Raw genomic sequence first — 25,663 nt, 5'->3', positions numbered from 1 at the left:
CACTCACAGCCAGTTCACACACTCTATGCTCATCACTTTATGACTACAGCAGCCTTCCCCAACCTGGTGCCCTCCAGATGTGTTGAACTACATCTCCCATTACCCAACCTAGGGATGATGGGAGTTGTAGTCCAGCACACCTGGCGGACACCAGGTTAGAGAAGGCTGGACTATAGTATTGAGGGACTACCCAGATTAGTCACCCCAGATTAATAACCACAGATAGAACTTTCATATCTAACAATATTTCAATAGGAACCAGAGAGGGAGGGAGGGAGGAATTGGAATGCACCAGGACAATAGAATATTGCATTTTGGTGGCTCTATCTGTGTCTCCAAGAAAATGGGAGATAGTGCAAGCAGGAACACATGAGTGCTGTTTTTATAAACGTGCCATGGGTTAGGATGAGAGATTGGAAGAAGCATAGCAAAACCCTGTAGACGTTCTTACAGATGAATAGTAGGGCTGCCACCTTTTGCCTGGCAGGGCTCCTGTGCCTTTAACCATTGTGTGGCAGGCAAAAATTCAACAGGTGCAGCTTTCCCTAGTATGAAGATGGACTAATAGGAAAGCAGTACTTGCATATGAGAGACACAATCAATTCCGTAAATACTAATTCCAATAGTTTGTGCAGAGCACTGACTAGGCCTACTGGGTCTAGCTATCACCCCATATGAAATGAAACACCCTATTAATGGCACCTGTGGCTTGACACTGTTCTTGGGCTGTGTATCACAGGGAAAGAGCACTAACAGCAAACAATATGTCTTTCAAGCAGGTTTGTCCAGAGTAGAGATCTACAGATCTTGTTTCCTTTGCTCCATCTCTGTTTTGCACATTGTCAGGCATCATACACTCCATCCATGCACTGATGGTTGTAGATTTTTTTCCCTCTCCCTTAGGAAAATTACACAAAAATATCCACCACAATTTATGGAGCTTTCGCTGGTATGTAACATTTTGCATACTTTCCTTAGGTCAGCATAAAATCAATGGGCAGAGCACACAGAAAAAGATTGCAACATTGCAGAGACTGAAGATTGATCAGAGACATGTAAAACATTGTTGCTGTTGTTGTTGTTTTAAATGGCATATACATTATGGTATGTTTATGCAACTTCTGTAGTTTTGTACAACCAAAGTTGTGTACAATTCTGGAAGCTTTAAAAACTGGTCCATAATGCCACAATAATCCACGCACCTCTGGAAAACTGGTCCTGTGTGGATTCTGCAGGATGCATTCAAAGAAATCCAGTGTCATTTTGATCTGTTGTGGATTTCTCCGGTATCCCTAGTCCAGGGATACGCATTTTCTCAGTGGAGAACTCATGAATGTCTGAGGAACCAAGAGAACACAGCTTTGAAACCATTGTCCTGGAACAAATCTACACAAGTTGTGAACCAACAAGCCAAACACAAACGAACAAGCCAAACACACACCAGCTGCGTGTGGCAGTCGGTGGTTCAAAAAAAAATGGTTTTTGCTGCCTCCCTGGGACTGTGAAAACAAGATATTTGCCAACAACCTGATGCATGGCAAGTACAATTGCATTTGATTTGGTGGATCACAAGAACCTACAACAGGGGTGGGGAACCTTTTTGCTGCCAAGATCAGCATGGCAGCACTGGGCGGGCCAAAGCCAGTACTGGGGAGGACTAAAAGTCACCCCTTTGCCCTCTTTCTGTGAGCCCCTTGTCTCTTTCTCTCTCTCTCTGCCCAACAGGCTGCTGGGGGAGGGACAAATTGCTCTTGCCAGAAGTCAGAATTGCTTGCTTGCATAGGACTTTTGAAATTAGGAAAAGGGCCACATAAAATTAGTCTGGATACGGCCCTAGGTCTGAAGGTTACCCATCCCTGCCTTACGGAAATGGATCTCCTTTAACAACAACGTTTTACACTCACCTAGGGTAAACATTTAGTAAGACAACTCATAGAGTTAGCCAGGCTGTTGGCAGGAAAGCTGTGTCTCCTGCTTAAAACAAAAATGACTAATCAACAACATCCTTCATGCTCAGCTTCACATAGCTTTGTTTATCATGTATTATTTATTGGTGAGCTAGGAGGATGGAATTCTAGGATGATTAACCATTACTTAGCAAATGGGGCTTTTTGTGTCTGTGCAAAATTTTAAAATGGCTCGCAAAATGGCTTGTGAAAACCAGAGATGGGGGAGAAATTTGTTCAGTTTGCATTTTAATGCAACTGTGCCTAGTTTCTCACTCTCAAAACAATATGCGAACCCAAACTCTGTTATCCTTCGAAATTTGCACTTATCCAAATTTTGCAGTGGAGTTCTGCAACTAAAAATACATTAAAAATGTGTATATAATGGGGAAGTGCACACAAAAACGAATGTAGTCATGAGTATAACATCAAAAATGCATGATATTAGGAAATCTGCTTGCAAAAAAATGTGTATATTAGCTTGTTGGTGGCCGTGGTTCCCCCAGTCTGCTGCTGTTTCAGCTCCATTTATTCATGATCGTTACCGGGTCTTTTTCTTCCCAAGAATTCAGTGATTATGGATTAGCAATGCTGTGGTGATCCCATCCCATCAAGGTTTGCAGTCAGTGGAATAAAATGTAGTCAGCCAGATTTGTGTATATGCTAATATCCCTGAGGGCAAACAAATCAGTCTCCACAAAGCATTGTCCTCACCCTACACTTTTGCTCCATTACTCAATTCTTGAAAAAAAAAATCACCAAAACAGAGGACACTTTTTGATGCTGCTGGAATTGTTCAGTTTTGCTTTCGGGTCATTCTTGATGGGATCTTAATGTTGCTTTTTTAATTGTCTAAACAATAGGGAACTGTACATTTTGATTGAAGTTCCTCAATCCAGCATGAACAACCCACGTGAAGAAGCAGACTTCAGCACATGGATCCCCTTGCAGAACTGGGTTTTGCATGCAAAAAGGGTTTTGCACAAGTAAAAACCCTACCATAGAAACTGGTATAAGAGTGGACCTTTGTGTCCACCATCTAAGAGAGAGGTAGGGAACCATTTTGGGCCTGTGGGCACATTTGGCAATTTGAGAAACTGTCCTGGGAACCACCACAAAATGACTGCCCTGGGAGACGCAGCTTACCAGACAGAAGTGACAGAACTCTCGTTTTCTTTTCTCCCCCCTTGTTTTTCTTGGTGACTGGCCATGTTGCAGAAGAGAGCATCGGCCCCCAGCCACCTGCCATCCTTATTTCTTAAAATGTCTTTGTGCCCTACTTGTGGCCCAGAGGCATTAATGGGAATGAAGGTGGCAGTGGCTGGAGGCTTTCACTTGGCTTTGAAGCAATCCCAGCTGCAGGTAAAGAAATGTGTTAATAAAAAAGTGGGAGGGGTAGGGCACTTTGACACAGGGCACCAAAAAAACTGGTCCAAGGGTGCACTGGAACCCATGGGCACCCCATTGCCTACCCCTGATCTAACAGATGGCTGTCATGTCTTGCTTTGACCTCCTCAGTTACCAGTTTACGGGATGTAACAACTTGATCCAGACTGCATCCTTTACTTCAAAATAAAAACATTCTGCATACAGATCATAATGCATGCTCAGCCCACTGCTGTATGTGATGATTTTGGTTCATGTTCCCAAACTTCCACTGTACCAGTTTCCTGGCTGGCGCCAGCCCATCTGCCATGAAAGTGGTTGGCTCAGATCCTTGCACTTTATCCCACTGTTTGCCCATGCAAGGTAAAAGCAACATTGCCCAGTTGGATCACTGAAAGTGAAATGGTGCATACAGGCCTCCAATGTTCAAAGCACCAACCTTTCAGAACTTTTTAGGGTACTCTCGGTTGGATTCTGGTTTGGGGGCAATTACCTTTGTTAGGAATATTGGTTGCATGATGTCATCTGTCGATGGTAGCTGGCCACAACTGGTCCAAAAACAATTTAAAATGAGATCTGAGGTTCAAGCAGATAATTAGGAGGATAGCAGTTGAGAGCTGATCCGGACTAAATGGCACCTCCAGTGACAGGTTTAAGCATTATTACTGTTGTTATAGAAGCAAATCCAGCAGAAATACTTCTCTCAAATTGTTGTTTATGGCTTACGTAATCACACCTTCTTTGCTAAATCTGTCCTTACTCAGTCTTCTGTTTTCCTTCAGGGCAATAGACAAGGAGATTAAATGGCAGCCTATTGATAACTATCTAACCGTGTTGGCTGCACCTGTTCCATCCCTTCCTCCCAAAGGGTGGGGGCTGTTCCTGATGAGGAAGTAAGGGAGAACCATGCCTCAGCAATTCTCTGAAGCCTCCATACCTTGATGCTTGCTTCAAAGAGGGTCAGCTCCCAGAGACTTTCCCTGTTCTCCTTGCAAGTCTGGCCCTGCTAGGCCTAAGGCAGGGGTGAACAACATGCAGTCTTTTCAGAGACCCCTACTTGCCCCACCACTGAAATGCGGCAGCAAAGGGGGAAATCCTCCTTTAAAAGGAAAATCAGTGGTTTGCCAATTGCCACCCAGTTTTGGAAGTATGGTGGCTGCAACAAAAATGGGCAATTTTAAAGCAAAATAGCTCCTTTTTGAAGCTGCTGCACCTCTGAGATTTGGCAGCAAACTGGTGATTTTCCTTTTAAAAGGGGCTTTTTTTCATGCTGCAGTGGTGCCAGATTTTGTCGCTATGGTGGCATCAAGGAAAATGGGGCTGAGGGCAGCTCCCACTGGGGTCTGGGAGGGGGCAATGTGGCCCCTACCCCTGGTCTAAGGGGCCACTGGATTCTACAAACTCTTGAGCTGCCATGATGGAATAAGATGGGTGAAAACAGTGGGAAAATGCGGTTCTGTGCAGGCTGCTTTTTGCTGAATTTTGCTGAATCATAGAGGCAGCCAGTGTGTGACTGATGGTAAGAACAAAGAAGGTTTTGTACCAACGAAGGAGCAGCAACAGGCATCATGGCAGGTGATGAAATACTTGGGCTGTTTTGGAAGATGATGCTGATATGGAATGTGCTTACAAAACAATGGAAAACAATGAAAGAAGTGCTGGTGTGGTGACTTCTCTCCTTGAAAGGTTATGGGCTTGTAAGGTGGCATGATCTACATGTCCGCCTCTGTGCTCCATTATCCGAGTGACATAAACGATGAAAAATGATACGGTCCCATCTCTGATCAATATAAAAAGGGTGTTCCAGCTCATCCTCTGTACCCATCTTCATACTTCACAATTTCTTGCTGTGCTCTGCTGTTCCTTTGGCTTCTCTTCTTCTCCTGTCAAAGTTTTAATTCCTGCTGGTACCAGAGTGACCAGCAATGGTGTCTCTTGCTAGTTGTTGCCAAACCCACTACATCATTCCCATTATACATTTCTTCTGAGTGACAACACCTGTTTCAGGTGAGGCAGAAGTATTCAACATTAACTGGAATTATCTAGAAAAACTAAGGTATATGTCTTAGTAACCGTTGTCATGCCCATGGAAAAGGCCTAGAAGTGGAACCAAAAGCAGGACATATGCAGGGCTTGAGAGACAGTCAAACTCCTTAGTAAGACTTGCTGAGTCATCCAAGCACTATCCTGAAGACCTTCTCCTGGTGGTAATGGTGGTAAGTTAGTGCCTGAAGGCTGTAGGGAGCCAGCTATGTCCTTAAGGATGGCAAGAAAAAGTCTAATTCCCTCCCACAAATGATGTCCCAGTAATACCAAACAGCTAAATATCAGTGTAGTGATGGGAAGTGTCAGAGGGCACATCCACACGCTGCATTTTCCCCTCTGTGATCTCCATTGTGGCATTTCTGTTGCAAACTCATGCAGCACAATCAAATGGCACCGTCACTGGCAGACTCTTGTTCAACAGAATTTCTATTTCAAGGAAAACTGTGCTGTGTGAAGGGGTCATTTGCCATTTTCCAGTGAGAACACTAAAAAGAGACCATTTGGTAACACTGGAGGGAGGGGAAGGGAGCAGAGCAGAATAAAACATAAATATTTTTACGTCTTTGCCTGAGATACATGTCTCGTTTTGCCAACAGGCATGAAGAAAGAAAGAAAGAAAGAAAGAAAGGAAAGAAACTACAATTTTGGAAGAGATTGCCCAGTACAAATGGATCTATTTTTATGGGGGTATTAATGAATATGTTCACTTTCAGTAAATTGTTGAAAGATGCAAATTAGCATGCTTTCATGTGTTCTCAGAAGGACTGATATAAGAGGTATGAATCATGTAATTTCCCTAGAATTCCACAAAGAAATATGAACACTCCTAATACAGGGATGCGTCATTCCTTTGAACTTTACTCTGGAGACCACAAAAAGAGGAACTGTAGCCATGGTTCTCTTGCACTTCTTCCTTCAGTACATCCTATCAACAATGCAATGGCTCTTCATTACACAATTTAAAGAAACACAGTTAAAGTTAACATAAGGACATGAAAGATTTCTGCAGTAATTTTTTATTCCTTTACTTTCAAAGTGTTCTAGAAAGGAGAATTCCCAAGGGCTGCTTCTCCTTTTGCTTCCTTGTCCACTGCTAACAGAATTCTGTGTCCTTCACAACTGTCCCAGCCAAACCACAGTTTAGCACTGGACTGATTTCTAGTTTCTTAGCCCAAGATCTAACCAACTCCATACTGCCTTCACTCGCTCTTATCTTTTTATCCATCTTAACAACTGGGCACAGGGTCTAGAGCAGGGGTGTAGAAATGCTTTTAGCCTGAAGGACAAACTCCATTTCAGAGAAGCTTAGGGAGCTGCATTCCAGTGGTGGGCAGGACCAAAGGCAAAAGGGGGCAGACCAAGATAAAAGGGCCAGGACCAAAATAACAAATTGTATCTTAAACCTCTTACTTCCAGTAATCCAATGCTAGGAATAGGTATCTCAAGCTTCTAGAATGTGGAAAAACTGCACAGAAGTTGGAAAACCACCAAATGATAAGGAGGGGGAAAGGGACGTGGCTAGCTGGGGATCCCTGCAGTGCCAGATTGGGACTGCATGTGAGCTGGATTTGGGCCTGAGTTTCTGATGGGATTATTTGGTATTGCTGCCTCCTGTTAGAAAGGCAGTTAGCAGAGAAAAAGAAAAAGTCAGAACAGAATGAGCGTTTACCAATCCCACATACACACAAAAGGCTAAAAGAGAGAGAGGGAGGGGGAGGGGGGGGGGAGAGAGAGAGAGAGAGAGAGAGACCAACCACACCTTTCTTTAGTGAAGAAAGAAAAACAGCTTTACTCACAAGTATTCTTGTGTATACAAATGCAGGCTCTGCATAAGATTTCAAGAGAGTTTGCTCAGTCCCCTTTGTGTTCCCTTACACAGGCAGGAGTGAGGGACCAAGCCATGTGCTCCTAGCAATAGAGGAAGGTCACGGAGAGAGAGGGGGGAAGGAAGGGGAGGAACCGGAAACTGTAGGCTATAGAGATCCTAAGGCTAGCTACGCCCCAAATTCCCATGCATTAACTAGCTAATTGCAACACAGCCCTCTTCCTGTAACTTGCAGGCGAGGTTGCAGTATTCCCAAGAGTTTCTGTACCCCTGGTCCAGAGAAATAAAGGAACTCAGGCTAGTTCTACTCACCTGCCAGAGCTTCAGTAACTGCCTTGACCAAGAGATTGAACACCTTTCCTGATGCTGTGCCCTCTCTTTCCAGTGAGCAAAATGTCCATCTGAATGTCTCCAGCCCTGAGGCTAGAGGAATTGCTAGGGAATATGGGTGGGAGGATGCTCTTGCACTCATGTCCTGCTTGTGGTTTCCTGAGGGCAGCTGGTTGGCCACTGTGTGAACAGAATGCTGGACTAGCTGGACCATTGGCTTGATCCAGCATGGCTCCTCTTATGTCCTTAAGAGCGATTAGACCCACCCACCAGGGATTCAGCAAGTGCCCCTACTATTCTGTTCCTACTAAACAGTGGAACATCCATCTTAAGCGCCACTACTAGCTGCCTGCCAGAGCCTAAGGCAGGCAACCAACAGCAAACAAAGCTGGCCACAGAATCACTGGGAGAAGAGGCAGTCAAGCATTTGGAGACTGCTATGAAGAGCTGCGTTTACAGCAGAGATATTCTACTTGCACTGCAGTGCGTTCTTGATAGTAAACCTGTTTTGAGTCTCTGTGAGAAAAGTGGGGTAAAAATGTTCCAAATAAATGAATAACCCAAGCACAAAATGAATTTCAGATTAGGAACATGTTGCCTCCTTTGTCTTGGTAGCATTTGCTTTTCTGATAGAAGGATGCTTCCCATAATTTGCTCAGTTCCACAAACATAACATGCAGCCACAGCAGAAGGAGAAAATTACAAGTCGTGTTTTTTTTTTTAAAGAGGGTGGGGGGAGATGCAGAAATACATCCCAGGGAGTCTTGCCACTTATGCCTGGAAAAAAAACGTTCAGTTTTTAGACTCATCATGGTAGACAGGAAGCTGGGAAACACAAGAAGTAGCCCATTTTACCAGATGACCAAGTGGCTTAGCTTGTGCTCTCAGTAGGTGCACCTCCCAACTGATTGGGAGGAAATCCTCTCTACGGCCCTAGCAAAGCTGGTTGACATCTAGCATATTTGACAACATCTTCTAGTCCATCCTTCCCCAACCTGGTGCCCTCCAGATGTGTTGGACTGCAATTCCCAAAATTCCCAGCCAGCATGGCCAATGGCAGTCCAACCCATCTGGAGGGCATAGACTAGTCTGGGACACAAGTTTCCCTAAAAAATCTATAATGGGTATAGCTATCAAAATACAGATTTGCTGGTTGACTGTGACAAAACTGTGCCATGCTGGTTAAGTAGCTATTTGCAATTTCCAAAATATAACCCAGAACAGATGTCATCCTAAAATGTTTATGTTAAAACTAAACAGCAAATAACTGCCATGGGCAAAATCCTGCTTTCCAACCAATATTGCAGGATACAGCTTTTCCATTTGTCTTTCCCCAATTATACATATGGTTAAGCATCTCTTGGTATCTCGCCATGACACAAAGAGTATGTGAGTAGCGCCAGCAGATTTCCACACAGACCCTACAGAATTGCCCTCAGCTTGAGCTAAGCTGCAAAACATCCCGAAGGATGTGTGTAAAACAGAAGAAAGATGATGAGGCGAGGGGCCTGGACATTTCATGAGGACATCAAGATGCCATTTTTAAACAGAACTCTGTGAATATTGTCAAGAAATCCATTTTCATTCTGTGTCTCAGCAGCCTGAAAATGTCTGTTCCATGAGGCTGAGCCTGCACATATTCATTAAGCTATCTCTGTGTGTTATCTCATACTGTCCAGAGCTTCAAGGCTACAGCAGCCCCCTCATTAACTGAGCTGAATGAGTTCAGCTGAGCGTTTGTGAGAACATTCTGCACCCCCACCAAGCCTGGAAAGACTGTTTTAGCGAGCTCGTGGTTGGCTAATAAGAATCGCCTTAGCATTGCTAAAGGCTTTTGGGTATAAAACTGGGTGCGGGGGGGCAGGGGGCTTTTGTCTTAATTTGGTTTGGTTTTGCTTCCTGAGGTCCTGTTCTATGGAAGACCCATGCTGCTGATAGACAGGTTTAGTCAGCTTTGTAGTTTTGTCCTGTAAGTACTGTTTCCAAATGTTTCCAAATGTCTCTTTTATGCTATTTGGCTCTTATTTTATTCCCTTTCCCTTTTTTTGGAAATAACCTTACTACCTATCATAATTAGAAGTGTGTGTTTCATTCCAATTAAGCTTTAGCGCAAAGTCCAGAGCTTTCATCTTGTTTATTGCTACTGTTTAAGCTTTCGGGCTTAGGGCCTTGAAACAGAGGATGCCAGCTTGGGCCCTTGTTGCATACACCTTAAGAGTGTCCTGTAAGGTCAGAGAGTCCCCTGGCTCAGGCTGAGCTGGCCATAAGAGGTGGTGGCAGCCTACCTTGCTGGGCTGGTGTTCAATCCAACAACCTGTTATCCCTACCTACACTGTCAGGAGTTAGGGCAGCGCCACCACCTCTTTCTCCCTTCACAAATATTATGTGAGAAGATCAGAAATACAGGTCAGGCTATAGATTCCCTCTGCCTCTTCTCTTCCACCATGTAGGGTTAAACTAGATGAAACTGATGTTAGAGCTCTATGATGGGTACTTCCAATGTATTTTTATGTTACAAAGGGGCCCTCAGTCATTGGGGATTAACCCTATCCCCTGCATAATTTCCCCACTGAAAATAGTCCTGATCCATAACAAGGATCCCCACAGTTACTTTTTGTAAAAGAAATAAACATAAGGAGTGCCTTTCACTGACTGCTGACGTCACATCTCATTTGACCCTAAGAAGGAGATTATATTTTAATCCTTCTTCCAAGAAAGAGAATATGGCAAAATTCAGCTCTTGGGAAGTAAACAATGCCAGAATAACACAGAGTTCTTCCTCTGCGGATGGAATGAGAAGAGGGAAGGCAACTTCACCTGAACTACACACTCTCCTTTGCACAAATTTGCAACTGTGGCTTGTTTTGATCATGCGAACTGGGTCTATGTGATGAAGGGGCACCATTCTAGCATTTTTTAAATGATGGCAGAATTCTTACAAGGCAAATAGGCAATAGGTAAGGCAGAGCCCTCTTGCCCACCTTTAACTGGTTGGCACTGAGCTTTGTAGAAAATGTAACTCTTTCAAGCCTGCAAAAACATATCCTCAAACTCAAGGATGTCATTTCCCCGCTCCCACAAGCACTGGAAACAAAAATCGTAAGAGGCAGATGGAGTGTTCCTTGATGTTTTCTGACATGCCAACCTAAAATTGATCAGGCAAAATAATTTCCAGGACCTCTGAGATATGAATTCATGTGCAGTTTTGGCAAAACCATCTGATAATAACCATGCTATGAAATTGGAGATTACTATTGTATTCTTGTGGTTCATAAAAGCTCCTCTAGAGCTTTTAAGCTCAGCCATGTGTATGGAAAATTGACCTGGAGCAGGTAAAATGAGATTATATTTATTAAAGACCACTGACTGAATAGTACAATATGGGCACAATCCAGCCAAAGTGAAGCACGTTTAAGTTCCATTGATTTTAAAGGGAAGCATGTGCTTAAATCTATCTCATTGGAATCAATGGGGCTTAAAAATGTTTGACTTTGGCTGGATTATATCCTATATTCACATGGCTATCCACCTTACTGAACATCATTACCGAATAGGTAGCCTAATCCAGGATTTCTGTTCCATACACTTTTATAAAGTGAATTAATTGCATGATAAATCATTAAACACTAAGTGCAAACAGCTAAAACCTATACAGAACAACATTAAAAGCCCTAAGCGGTTTGGGACCTCGATATTTGAGGGAGCACCTCTCCCTATATATGCCTGCCCGAGCACTGAGATCTGTTGGAGGGGCCCTCCCCTGCATCCCACCAGTACAAGACATGCATTATGGTGGGACATGGGAGAGGGCCTTCTCTGCTGTGGCACCCCCGGTTGTGGAATGCCCTCCCCTTGGAGGCCCAATTGGCACAGACATTGGTCTCTTTTTGGTGCCAAAACATGGCTTTTTACCAAAGCCTTTGAGGGCTAAATGCATTCCCTAGCACATTGTTTTAAGTGTTTTATTGTTTTAGATTTTAACTGGTATTGCCTTATTTAATAGTTTAATATGTTTTTAGGTGTTTACATTATTTATTGTTTTATACCGCCTAAATTGATTTTATCTGTATGCCGCCCTGAGATCTTAATGATATAGGGCAGGATAGAAATATTTTAATTAATTAATCAATAATAAACACCACATATTATAAGGCTTCTTTAAATGGCTTTACTCTTGTGCCTTACTCTAATAGTAAGGTACTTGTGGGCCTCCCCGGAAAGCCATTTCAAAGCTGGGCTACCACCTCAGAGGGTGCATTGCCCTGAGCCCTACAAAGGAATTGCATTTGTGTAGAAAAGGGATCCAGAGCCACTGACTAAAAGCATCTTGCTATGCATTGCCATTGAGGCAGGGCGGTGGGGGTAAATCCATTCTACTCATGCAATCCCATGGGGAGATTAATCGTTTGGTCCTCCTATGCTGATGGACACTGCACCAGGAATAAGCCAACCACCACTACCCCAGCCCATGTTTACTGCACCATTCACAGGCAATAACAATGGAGGGTGCATTTTGTTCGGGGGGGGGCATGAATCTCCCCAGTGCTGATGCCAGTGCTGCCTGCCCCTGACAGCCAGCAGCTGGTGGCTGTCATTTCCTCACCACCACCACCCCACCTCAGAGTCCTACTTCATGATGTAGCCTTGTTCTGAGAGATGATATGGGGGAGCAGCAAGAAAGCCAGTAATAGCTTACAAACAACCCTTTCCCCAGGGAAAATGGCTAGAACCAGACAAGATAGGGTGGCTCAAGTCACTCTAGTTTACTCCATAGCCCAGTGGATAAGAGGAGGCCCACGTGTGGAGCAGATCAGCCACAGGCTCCCTAGAAAAAAAAGAGCTATAGCTCTGTGGAAGAGCACAGAAGAGGACCCAGGTTGGAGCCCCTGCTATGATCTCCAGGAAAGGGGGCTGGGGAGAGATGTGAACATCTGGAACGGTTTCTGGTGGGTGTTTGGTTTGTGCCTGGAGTCCTGGAGAATGATCCTTGCAATGCATATAAGAACAACAGTTGCCCTTCCTGCATTCTTCCCCAACCTGGATGTTTTGGACTTCAACTCCCTTCAACCCCAACCAGCATAGCCAATAGTCAAGGATGCTGGGAGTTGTAATCCAAAGCATCTGGAGGGCCTCAGGTTGGGGAACGCTTTTTTTGACTGTCTTTAGAAAGTGCACCCCTTGGTGCAAAATGCCCTTTCACCGAAGTCCCCGTTTCTGTCATCATAGTTCTTTAGATATGGGTGCGTATTGATGCAGTGGAGGCTGGTGGCTCCTATTTCAGTGGGCATTGAATCCACTCTGGATTTCAATCAGAACTCTAAAGAGCGTTTAGAGTTCTGACTGGTTCTGACTAAACCCAGAGCGGATTCAGTGCTCCACTGAAATAGGAGCTACCAACCTCCACTCTACTGATGTAACCTCATGCCCATGTTTCTTGGTCACAGGAACTGTGTTCCCTTTTGAGGGCTCTTGTGGCCTGGCGCCTAAGTCCCCAAAATTCAGCACCTTAGATAGCATCTTTAGAGTTCTGGCTGGTTCTGACTGAAACCCAGAGTAAATTCACAGCCCCACTGACATCAGAGCCACCCGCCTCCACTGCTTCTGAGCAAGCATTGAAATCAACAGAAGTGCTGCTACTGATTTCAGACAAACCGAGAACTGCCCATAGAAATGTGCTGTTGTTGGCTGACACACCCTAGAGAATGATTATTAACCATTAGTCATTTCTTGAACAACCTCTTCAAATAGAGACTTATCCAACACAAGTAGCAAGCATGCATTTTCCAGACAGAGATTTTCAGTTTAACTAGACCTGGGTATTTTTCTCCCTCGCAATACAACTCTGCAGAAGAAACATCTTATCTGAACATATGTAGTAGCTGATCTCTTGAGAAATTTTTTTTTTTAAAAAAAAAGACAGAACCATCCTGCTCACCAGCCCCCACAACCCATGTGATTTAATAAACAAACACCAGTAACTGAAGGACTACCAGCTGTTCTGGTTTGAAAAATATGCAGTCATCTTCTACAGACTATAAACCCTTGTATTATGAGGGGTGGACAAGCCAGTCGTATAGGCCCCCTACATAACAGCATCACAATCCTATGCTTCTCAGCAGCACAGTCAATAGTTCAAGAGCAGCAGCAGAAAGAAAAACCACTGTAGCCATACCAACAGCCACTCCAACAGCATCCCTGGCAATTCTACAACCACCCACCAAACAGAATGATGCTAGCAGGTGACACACCCATATGAGCCATGCACAGAAGCACCAATCAACACACAATGGTGAAAAGAATGCCAGAAGAATTGCAGGAATCCATTCCACATGCTTCCCTACACAGTGCACAGGTGGTCTTCTGTAACAGCACACAACACCTCCCCTGTGAGAGCCCCTTGGTGAGAAGGTCTACATGTAGGACCCATAGGTGACAGACCCCCACAAAGACAACAGTTCACATCCTGCTGCAGTATGTTTTTTTTTGGGGGGGTGGCAATTTACATGAGCTAAAACTGAAAAGTGTGGGGGGGTGGGGGGGTGGGCAGGAGAGTGGGTTCTCCCAAAGTATACCCACCCATGTGACTTCAAGCAAGCCTGAATTTGAACTTTGGAGAAGTTAGTTACCTAACTTTTAAGACACTAAAGTCAACATGCATTTGGCTATTAGACCTTGTGTTCCTTGCTTCAAGGCAAGCCGCTTTGTGACTGCATTTAGAATATGTAAGATTGTATATCAACAAGGTTTTTAGTAAACAATTTGTTTCTAAACTTTTGCTCTTGAATAGAGTTTCAAGACAATCTACAGTTTTTATTTATATGTTTGATTTATATTCTTATTGCTTAATTTTAATATTTTGGTAAATATCCGAACAGTCCATGACCACTAGATCGTTTTCATATTGGACAAGAGGCCCTAGGTTTGTTCCTTGTCTATGGACTCTCTGGAGAATAAGTTGGGCAGAACCAGACCCATCTACACCCAAGACAATTCAGCTGATCAGAGTGATTGACAGCTCGATTAGGGTGGCCGTGTGGCCTCTTTTATAGAGGGCAGCCCTCTATTTGAAAGGCTACCAAAGGACTGCCTCTATTTTGAAGGCATCCTCTGTTTGAAGGGCTGTGTGGTCCAAGTTCAGTGTAAAGATAAAGAACCATCAGAAGGGAGAGCTGGGCTTTGAAGTTGCCCATCAACCGCACCTGGACAGTAGACTGAGCAAGGCACACAGGTTGCCTGGTCACAGCTTTCCACACTACGGTGAGATGTACCATATTTCTATTTGAATTACAATAATAATTTCTAAATTTGTATCTATACGTATCATTTAGCATATGCAAATTTTATGCAAATTGGTTCCTTTTTTGCTGTTGCTTTTTGTCTTTGGGGGCAATTCACACGTGGCCACCCTACTGCTGGACTGTGCTTTTCTGCTGTCATATACACCTTGGTTCTGATCCTGCAGGGAAGAACGCATCATGATGTTTGGGCAGCACTAGGACTGAGCAGAGCGCTTAATGTTCACCAACATAGGTGGCTGTGCTTTCACTGTAGATGGTAGAGACTCACCTACATTTTGGATATTGTGGTCAGCAAGGCCACCCTTCATGCAAAGTGCATCCTTGCCCAGCGTCTTCTGTGTGGAAAACACTGCTGCAGTAAGGGATGAGTGTTAAGCCAATGTATGGTTTCTCCATATTGCAAGGGGAACGCACTCTCTTTGGGTATGGCTGTTTGAGGGCTCTGCACACCTTAGGGTGCTGGAGGGAGGAATGAAGGATATTTGTGAGCCTTGCCCCCTGTTCTATGTGGGACATCTTGCCCTTGGCACCCCAATTGCCGGAGTGAAGTAAAGAGACCTGATGGATGTTTGAAGGAAAGCACTAATAAGAGATCTAAGAACAGAGGTGATTTTCACACCTATCTTTCCTTTATGTGTCGTTAGACTTGGCTGTTTGTTGTTGCGCCAAGTGCTGCCTTTGTGCAAAGTACTCTTTCACTAAAGTTCTCCATCCCCAATGGTCCTGCTTGTGTGTTCAGCATTCTCCAGGCATGAGGGTGCAGTGACGTAGCCCTATGCTGTACGCATCCTCTGCCCAGGCCCTTTATGTCCTCTGCCTAGGCCCTTTATCATCCTGGTACTCTGCCTTGATTGGCTCCTGAGTTAGTTGGAAACCTCTGACAAGGCTGCCTGCAGGAGGTGGTGATGGAACAGTTGTCTGGGGGGGCTGTCCATTGACTCCAATGGGGATGTTTTTACTTATACCACCCATTTTGCAGATAGAACATTGCATTATTGTTGGTGGAAGGAACTATCTTGGAGGGAGTGAGGGTAGGAGTATGATAAACTGCATTTCCCAGCATGGATCCCCCTCCAGCCCTCATTTCCACCCCTTGTGCAGCATTCTGCCAGCACAAATGTATTGCTACCTGGCATAAATCTCCTATTCCAGCACAATATTTTGTCCCACCAGTACAAGGCGATTTGATAATGATCCTATCCTTGTGCTGCTTGTTCAGAGAAGGAAAAAAAGCTCCCCTGACAGTAAATACACAAGACATGGGAAAGCAGCAACAAAACATTTCACAAGTTTTTTGTTTTTTTTTAAGAAAAACAGTGACGAAATAAATACAACAAAAAATAGAGCTGCTTGAAAGATGTTGCATATGTTGAACAATCTGCTTCAAGTCATCCACTGAACAATATACTCTTAGCAACATGGCTTGTTTTGCTGAAATCATAATTTCTTCAGTCTCTCCTCAAAGTTAATCACAATCTCTTCCATCTCTCTTCACAGTTAATTTCCTTTGTCTTCCAAGGAGCAGAGTGGTTATTTGTCCTCTTTTACAGAGGGCAGTCCTCTACTTGAAGGGCTGCCAGAGGACTGTGCTCTGTTTGAAGCTATCCTGATCGTTTGCTGTTTAAAGATAAAGAACAATAAGAACAGTTGCCTATCACCAGTTAACAGCTGGACAACAGAATGAACAGGCAGGCACAAAGGTCACAGTCTTCCACACTATGGTGAGCTGTACCCTATTTCTATTTAAATTATAACAGGAGTTTGCAAATTTGCATCTTTACCTATAAATCAGCATATGCAAATTTTATGCAAATCATTGTCCCTTCTTGTCCTCTTTTTTTAATGATGCATGTTCTTTTGACAATTCATAAGTGGCCACCTTAGCAAGGAGACATTTTTTCAACCTTTTAATCTAAAATACAGTGTGTCTACCCCTTCATGGATCACTGCCTTGTTGTGGCGAAGGGGCTTGCGTAACTCAGTGAAGCCATAAGCTATGCCGTGCAGGGCCACCCAAGACGGACAGGTCATGGCAGAGAGTTCTGACAAAATGTGGTCCACTGGAGAAGGAAATGGCAACCCACTCCAGTATTCTTGCCAAGAAAACCCCATGGAACGTATCACAAGGCTAAAAGAGATGACGCCGGAAGATGAGCCCCTCAGGTCGGAAGGTGTCCAATATGCTACTGGGGAAGAGCAGAGGGTATTTCCAAGTAGCGCCAGAAAGAGTGAAGCGGCTGGGCCAAACCCGAAAGGACACTCAGCTGTGGATGTGTCTGGTGGTGAAAAGAAAATCCGATGCTGTAAAGAACAATATTGTTTAGGAACCTGGAATGTCAGATCAATGAATCAAGGTAAGCTGGAGGTGGTCAAACATGAGATGGCAAGATTGAACATCGACATCTTGGGAATCAGCGAACTAAAATGGACAGGCATGGGCGAATTTAATTCAGGTGACCATCATATCTACTATTGTGGGCAAGAATCCCTTAGAAGAAATGGAGTAGCACTCATAGTCAACAAAAGGGTGGGAAAAGCAGTACTGGGGTACAATCTTAAAAATGATAGAATGATCTCAGTACGAATCCAAGGCAAACCATTCAACATCACAGTAATTCAAGTCTATGCCCCAACCACGGAGGCCGAAGAAGCTGAGGTTGATCGGTTCTATGAAGACCTACAACACCTTCTAGAACTAACACCAAAAAAAGATGCCCTCTTCATCATAGGGGATTGGAATGCTAAAGTAGGAAGTCAAGAAATCACCGGGATAACAGGCAGGCATGGCCTTGGTGTACAAAATGAAGCAGGACAAAAGCTAATAGAGTTTTGCCAAGAGAACATGCTGATCATAGCAAACACTCTTTTCCAACAGCACAAGAGGCGACTCTACACATGGACGTCACCAGATGGTCAATATCGAAATCAGATTGATTATGTCCTTTGCAGCCAAAGATGGAGAAGCTCCATACAGTCAGTAAAAACAAGACCTGGAGCTCACTGTGGCTCAGATCATGAGCTGCTTCTTGCAAAATTTCGGCTTAAATTGAAGAACGTAGGGAAAACCACTAAACCGTTCAGGTATGACCTAAATCATATCCCTGATGAATATACAGTGGAGGTGAGGAATAGATTTCAGGGATTAGACCTGATAGACAGAGTGCCTGAGGAACTATGGACGGAGGTCCGTAACATTGTTCAGGAGGCAGCAACGAAATCCATCCCAAAGAAAAAGAAATGCAAGAAAGCCAAGTGGCTGTCTGATGAGGCTTTACAAGTAGCTGAGGAAAGAAGAGAAGCGAAAAGCAAGGGAGAAAGGGGAAGATATACCCAACTGAATGCAGAGTTCCAGAGAATAGCAAGGAGAGACAAGAAGGCCTTCTTAAATGAACAATGCAAAGAAATCGAGGAAAACAACAGAATGGGAAAGACTAGAGATCTCTTCAAGAAAATTGGAGATCTCAAGGGAACGTTTTGTGCAAAGACGGGCATGATAAAGGACAAAGAAGGCAGGGACCTAACAGAAGCCGATGCGATTAAGAAGAGGTGGCAAGAATACACAGAAGAACTATACAGGAAAGATCTGAATGTCCCTGATAGCCATGATAGTGCGGTCACTGAACTTGAGCCGGACATCCTGGAGAGTGAAGTCAAGTGGGCCTTAGGAAGCATTAGTAACAACAAAGCTAGTGGAGATGACAGTATTCCAGCTGAGCTATTTAAAATCCTAAAAGATGATGCTGTTAAAGTGCTGCATTCAATATGCCAACAAATCTGGAACACTCAACAGTGGCCGCAAGACTGGAAAAGGTCAGTTTACATTCCAATTCCAAAGAAGGGCAACGCCAAAGAGTGTTCAAACTACCGCACAATTGCGCTCATTTCAAATGCCAGCAAGGTGATGCTCAAAATCCTACAAGCTAGGCTTCAGCAGTATGCGAACCGAGAACTACCAGAAGTACAAGCTGGGTTTAGAAGAGGCAGAGGAACTAGAGATCAAATCGCCAACATTCGCTGCATCATGGAGAAAGCAAGAGAATTCCAGAAAAACGTTTATTTCTGCTTCATTGACTACGCTAAAGCCTTTGATTGTGTGGATCACAACAAACTGTGGCAAATTCTGAAAGTGATGGGAGTACCAGACCACCTTACCTGTCTCCTGAGAAACCTGTACGAGGGTCAAGAAGCAACAGTAAGAACCAGACATGGAACAACCGATTGGTTCAAAATTGGGAAAGGAGTACGACAAGGCTGCATATTGTCACCCTGCTTATTTAACTTATATGCAGAGTACATCATGAGAAATGCCGGGTTGGATGAATCAGAGGTCGGAATTAAGATTGCTGGGAGAATTATCAACAACCTCCGATATGCAGACGATACCACCCTAATGGCAGAAAGCGAAGAGGATCTCAAGAGCCTCTTGTTGAGGGTGAAAGAGGAGAGTGCAAAAGCTGGTTTGAAACTCAACATTAAAAAAACGAAGATCATGGCATCTGGCCCCATCACTTCCTGGCATATAGAAGGGGAAGAAATGGAAGCAGTGACAGATTTTACTTTCTTGGGCTCCAAGATCACCGCAGACGGTGACTGTAGCCATGAAATTAAAAGACGCTTGCTCCTTGGGAGGAAAGCTATGGCCAACCTAGACAGCATAGTAAGAAGCAGAGACATCACCTTGCCAACAAAGGTCCGTCTAATCAAAGCTATGGTTTTCCCAGTAGTAATGTATGGCTGTGAGAGCTGGACTATAAGGAAGGCTGAGCGCCGAAGAATTGATGCTTTCGAACTGTGGTGCTGGAGAAGACTCTTACGAGTCCCCTGGACTGCAAGGAGGTCAAATCAGTCCATCCTAAAGGAAATCAACCCTGAGTGCTCATTGGAAGGACAGATAATGAAGCTGAAGCTCCAATATTTTGGCCACCTAATGCGAAGAGAAAACTCCCTGGAAAAGACCCTGATGCTGGGAAAGACTGAAGGCAAAAGGAGAAGGGGACGACAGAGGATGAGATGGCTAGATAGCATCACGGATGCAATGAATATGAACTTGAGCACGCTCCGGGAGAGAGCGCAGGACAGGAAGGCCTGGCATGCTATGGTCCATGGGGTCACGAAGAGTCGGACACGACTGAACGACTGAACAACAACAACAACAGTGTGTCTAATCAGACTTTCATAGACCCATTATTCTATTGATGGCCACTGTAACCTCAAAAAGCGATTAGTCACTTCTTCCACGGAATGAGGAAGGTTCTAAGCCAAGTAATTCAGAAGTAAGTCCCACTAAAGTCAGTGGGCCTTGCTCCTAAGTAAGGGTGCTTCCAGGCAGATGGCTCTTTGTACTACCAGTCTAAAGTCATTAGCAATTCTGTCTTTCCCTCCTTAACAGATGTTCTGCTGTAAGGGAAAAAAAGATGGAATAAGTGGTTGGGAAAACACAGGAGGATTAAAAATGGAAGACAACATCATCTGGACCCCACCTCATAAAATTATGTGAACGAGTCAGGGTGATTGTACAATAAAAGCTTCATCCAGACCCATCCCAAGTGTGCATAGCATTGCAATCTGATTCATTGCTTTCTTTGTAACATTTACATCCTGCCTTATCGATATTATTCAAAACAGCTGAAAAAGTATCAAAGTACACTGAACATTATCATATCAAGTATAATTAATCCAAAAATTCAGAAGTAAACAATTACAATACCCATTAATTAAACCACCAGTATATAAACAGCAGACATCATAGATTTCATCATAAAGTTTTCTGAGCAGTTTCCTACAATCCAGCAATGCAGGTCATTGGGAGATGGTAAGAAATAGAAAGTTCCAGAGTCTCATACTGCCCACCATTGAAAAAGAGCTTGCTTCCAACATTTTATAGATTTTACTTCCTTCATAAAAGGCACCTTAAACTAAACCCCCCAAGATTATCTTGATGAGTGGCAAATAGGTAGCTTCTCAGAAATGAGTGCAATACTAGCTATGTTAGGCTTTAAAGGTAAGACGTTTTCATTCCATCTTAAATTATTCCTGGAAGTGAACAGCCAATGCAGCTGCTGTAGAATAAGCTGACTATGTTCGTGACCCCTACCCCACCCCCAGCACTCCAGCTAAATGGACCAGGGGCATTCTAGGTCAAGCAGAAAGCAATCAAGTTGGAATTGGAACAAATTTGGGTGAGCCGCTGGCAATAACGTCAGCGAACTGCAGCATATTTTACTTCAGGCCTGTATAACTTGTTACTCACCTGACGTCTCAGGCAAGTAACAAAACTAGGAGGTTTATTGAGCCCCCGGTGGGACATCTTACATGGCTGGTGGTGATCTGATCCAGATGAAGGGTCTGGATAGGTTCTACAGCACTGGAGGAAATAGCACAGGCCTGCACAGCCTGTGACTCACAGAACTGAACACTGCCCACCAGCCATGTATGAAGTCCCACCTGGGGCTCAGTAAACCTCCTCCTTTTCCTACCTGCCTGAGACTTCACAAATATTATCCTTAGGGTGATAGCATAAGAACAGCAACGTGTAACTTATGTCCTGCACAACGAGGATATTTGATATCCGTTTCTATGTAAAAGGCCTAGCCCAGCTCACAACAGTTCTTAATTGTTCAGTGCTTAATCTAGGACTCCTTCCAAGCAATCATCTAAAATGCAATTTGTTATTAGATAGATTCATCCTCTAGACAGCTACACAAGTGGGCATCTTGTTTTTTGTAATCTCTAGCTATTGCTTTACCCTTGTTTATACAGTTCTTCCAGGCAGTTTGGACGAGATTATAAAAGCAGAACTGACTCATTCATATATATATAAAATCAACATTTGTGGCAAGCAGTGGGACACATCAGTGTCGCAACCAAAACACAGTTGCTTAACTGCACCTGCTAGTGCAATTACTTTGACACAAAATGAGTTCTTCAGCATTCTCTGTGGGGAAAATCAACGAGAGCCTGTTACCCCACAGTTCCAGCTGGTAACAAAATTTGTTACCTTTCTCTTGAGCCTACATTTCATAACAGCAATGAACATTAACAGAATTCCAGTGATAAAGCTTGTTTTTCCACTTACTGTCAAGTGCAAATCAAGCCTAGCAACAAGATAACTCTGAAGAATGGGTAATTCTTTATAGTCAGCGTACTGTTCTCTGGAGATGGAGAAATGTCTAGCCAAATATGAGTTGCTTATTCCTTTTACATTTCCAATTTTTAAAGCCATTCAGTCTGAGAACTACCCATCTCTTCTGGAGTAAAACAAAGGTACATGTCATTAAATCAACCACTCAGACAATCTCCAGGGCATCCCAGTTACCAAAAGACTAAAGAGGACATATAAGAATGTATTCCATCTTCTTTCATTTACTTGTGCTAAGAACACCCAAGCCTGCAAACTGTCACGACACTCTTAAATGACTGGCTGGCCCTAAGGTAAGTCCCAACTTATTCATATATTGTTGTGTGCCTCATTCAATAAAAAAACCATGAAGCAACATTTCCTTTTATTTTTATTCATAGTTATGTTTGTGATTAAAGAAAAAATATATTCTACTGGCAGGACAGTATTTTGTTTCTTGGTACGTTTGCAACAAAACCAAAAGGGCAAAATGGAAAAGCTATGGCAGTTAAACCTACCTTTCGGCTCAAGTCCTCCAACCCTACCACCCTCAGCTGATCAAAGCTCTTCTGTTATCTTAAAAGACTCCACCAAGCATTAAATATGTGTAATGGCATTTGTCCACATTCTTCTCAACCCTCCCTCCCTCTCTGTCTGTCTGTATCTCCCTTCTTGTTATTTCCCCATTGTCTCTTAGGGAGCAGGGACCCACCTGTGTAGCTCCATAAGGCACCCTGTACATTTCTGTCCAAGCAGACCCCATTTAGGGACTGAGTGATATTATGAATGGTCAAGAGATGGACTAGATACCCTTTCTCACCAAAAGCTTTCTACTCTCTATTTTCACCAGCACCTAAGCTACTACAAACTGGGTCCATCTTCTTGTCTCTGGGAACAGGAAACCCCGTGTTGTTCCCATTTCTGCTTGTACCAGTAGCCTCTTCGCTGCTAGCTTCTTCTCTCATAGTTCCTCTGTACAGCACTCCCAACAGCCTTCAGGCTCTCTACTGGCCTAAGCCTATCCCTTGTTCAACCCCACTCTCTCTCTCTCTCTGCCCTACCGCTGCCACTTTCCCAATTAGAATTAGAGCTTCCTTCGGTGTACTCACAGCTAGGCATTATGCTTTCCATTCACCTTACCTGATTCACTCTTGTAACTTAGGCCTTCACCACATGAGGCTAAAATCCCTCATCCTTTCTGGGACTTCCACTTATGAATTCTTTGCGGGATTAAGATCGTCTCCTTTACACAGGCTGACACATATTTCTCAGGAAGTTCTATGTGTTTCATTTTACAGCCACTAGGTGGTGATGCTGTTATAGTGCCACTAAGGAAGTACACAGCAAGTAAAGCGCTTCATTATGCTTCCTAGAGAAAAATTGGACTTTCCCCTTCTTTTACAAAGGCGGGATTAAAATGACAATGTCATGTAAAGGACCCGTAAACTTTCATGAGTAACCAAACTTGATCACACAATATAAGCCCTGTGGGGAGAAGCCCTAAATGGCTCTATATGGTGCTATTCCCCGGTCTCTCTCTTTCTGTATTTTCTGATCGTTTAAATTACTATTACTATTGAAGTGTGCATGCGTGTGCCTTGACTAAGGGAAAGGAATCAGTTGTGATACACCTCACATCAAGTTCAAAGCCCTGTACTTCAGATTGTGTGTAAGGTTAGACATGAGTCTGCAGACAACATGAGTTAAGATACTGCTGTTGCAGAATTAATAATAATAATAATAATAATAATGTGCGCGATGACAATAGTGATGCTTTTTTTTTAACACAGAAGTAAACATGAGAGTAAATTTCAGTCCACTTATATCAGTTTAAAGTGTTGATGGAGCCTTTATTTGCACTTGGAAGAGGATTTCCCCTCAGGCCAAATTTGGCAATCTGTTATGCCTTAAGGGAATTATATGAGGATTTAACACAAGGAGTCATCAAATTGTGAATTCACAGTAAAGCTAGGAAGGTTTTTTTTAAATGTATTTTTTATGATTAAGACCATAATCTTCCACACACCTACTTGGGAATAAAGCCCCATTTTAATATAGTCAAACTTATTTCTGACTGAGTAAACATACACAGGCTCAGGCTGCACTGCTGCAAGTTTATTCACACTTACTCAGGAGTAAGACCAATTAAACTTGGTGGGACTTACTTCTAAGTAAATATGCCTAGGACTGAGAGGTAAGTTAATTCATTTCTTATGTCAGCTTTGTGGCCGGTTCAAAAAGCAACATGGCTAACCATATCCATGCTGACTGATCCTTTGCCAAGGCTATATTTGGAATGATGCCAGTTGAGTTATGCATTAAAATGATACTGTCATCATCAGAGCTCAAGATGATTTCGAGGATGGCGCCAGCCTGTAGCCTGGAATCAAAATCAAACATGACCTTGTTGGGTGTGAACATCTATAGCACTCAATATGGCCAAACATCTATACTGCTCTGGGGAGAGAGCACAATCCATATACAACCTTTCCTGGCCAAGCCCCACTGAAAGCCCCATAAGTGGATATGTTGTTGTCATCTGGATCAAAATATTCATTCTGGGGACACCTAACACCATTAGCTTTTTATTTCATACTCTTAAGGTGCAATCCTATGCGCATTTTGACAGAAAATATAGTCCTACAGCTCCCAGCATTCCCCAACCAGCCATGCTGGCTGGGATATGGTGGGGGGATTTTTTCCTGTCTAAATATGCATAGGATTGTACCCTTAGCCTTTCAGATTTCTATTCTCATCTTGGCCATAGAAGTTGCAACATAAAGCAATAATATATTTTGATGGAGGTTTATAAGAAAAATATATTACCAGCCATCCATATTTTACAGCCAGCTTTCAAAAGAAAGCAAATACATACTTTAAGAGTTAGAACAGATGAGATTGGACTGTTAAAGTAAAAATAGAAACATACTTCATATCTTCAGAGAAGAAAATACATTTTAAAGTATGTGTCACAAAGACACACACCGCAAATATGTCATTCTTTCTAAAAAAAAATAAAAATGAAGACAACAGTTTACAATTATTTATTATTATTATTGTTATTGTTGTTGTTGTTGTTGTTATTATTATTATTACTACTATTTTTATACCCCACCTTTTTCCCAGTACTGGGACAAGAGGCAGCTTACAAATATTAAAAGATATACAATTAAAACATATGAAAATATACAAAAATTAAAATATAATTTAACAATACAATTAAAATTATATTAAAAGATTAAAACAGCATTTTAGCAGCTTACTCCCAGGTTCCAAGTTCCAACTATGTCCCAAAGGCCTGCTGGAACAAGAATGTTTTAGCCTGCCTGCAGAAACACATCAAGGAGGGAGCTATCTTAGCCTCCCTGGGAAGGGCATTCCACAGCCGTGGGGCAGCCACTGAGAAGGCCCTCTCCCAGGTTCCCACCAAACGTGCCAGTGACAGTGGTGGGACTGAGAGAAGGGCCTCCCCAGCTGATCTCAGGACACGGGCAGGTTCATAAGGGAGGATACGGTCTTTCAGATAACCTGGACTGGAGCAGTATAGGGCTTTATAGGTCATAGCCAGCACTTTGAATTGTGCCCGGAAACAGACTGGAAGCCAGTGAAGCTGTTTTAACAAGGGAGTTGTATGCTCCCTGTAGCCAGCCCCAGTCAACAGTCTGGCAGCAGCTCTTTGGACCGATTGCAGTAACTGAAGAAATGAATGTTTAAT

General features: G+C 43.3%; 1 long non-coding RNA gene across 2 annotated transcripts in view; it reads right to left on the bottom strand.

The window, feature by feature from the left end:
• Nucleotides 1–16,137: 16,137 nt before the first annotated feature.
• The window catches only part of LOC146339819 (uncharacterized), a 40,525-nt gene continuing 30,999 nt past the window's right edge, over nt 16,138–25,663 (bottom strand). For both annotated transcript variants that reach the window (XR_014784373.1, XR_014784374.1), the window contains exon 4: nt 16,138–16,448. This is a non-coding gene — a long non-coding RNA (uncharacterized LOC146339819). The remainder of the gene's footprint in view (nt 16,449–25,663) is intronic.

Source organism: Heloderma suspectum, chromosome 7, assembly GCF_057233095.1.
Source record: "Heloderma suspectum isolate Gila_16-S chromosome 7, 16-S_ref, whole genome shotgun sequence".
In the NCBI taxonomy this organism is placed as follows: Eukaryota; Metazoa; Chordata; class Lepidosauria; order Squamata; family Helodermatidae; genus Heloderma; species Heloderma suspectum.
This window is presented reverse-complemented; position numbering and strand designations above follow the sequence as displayed.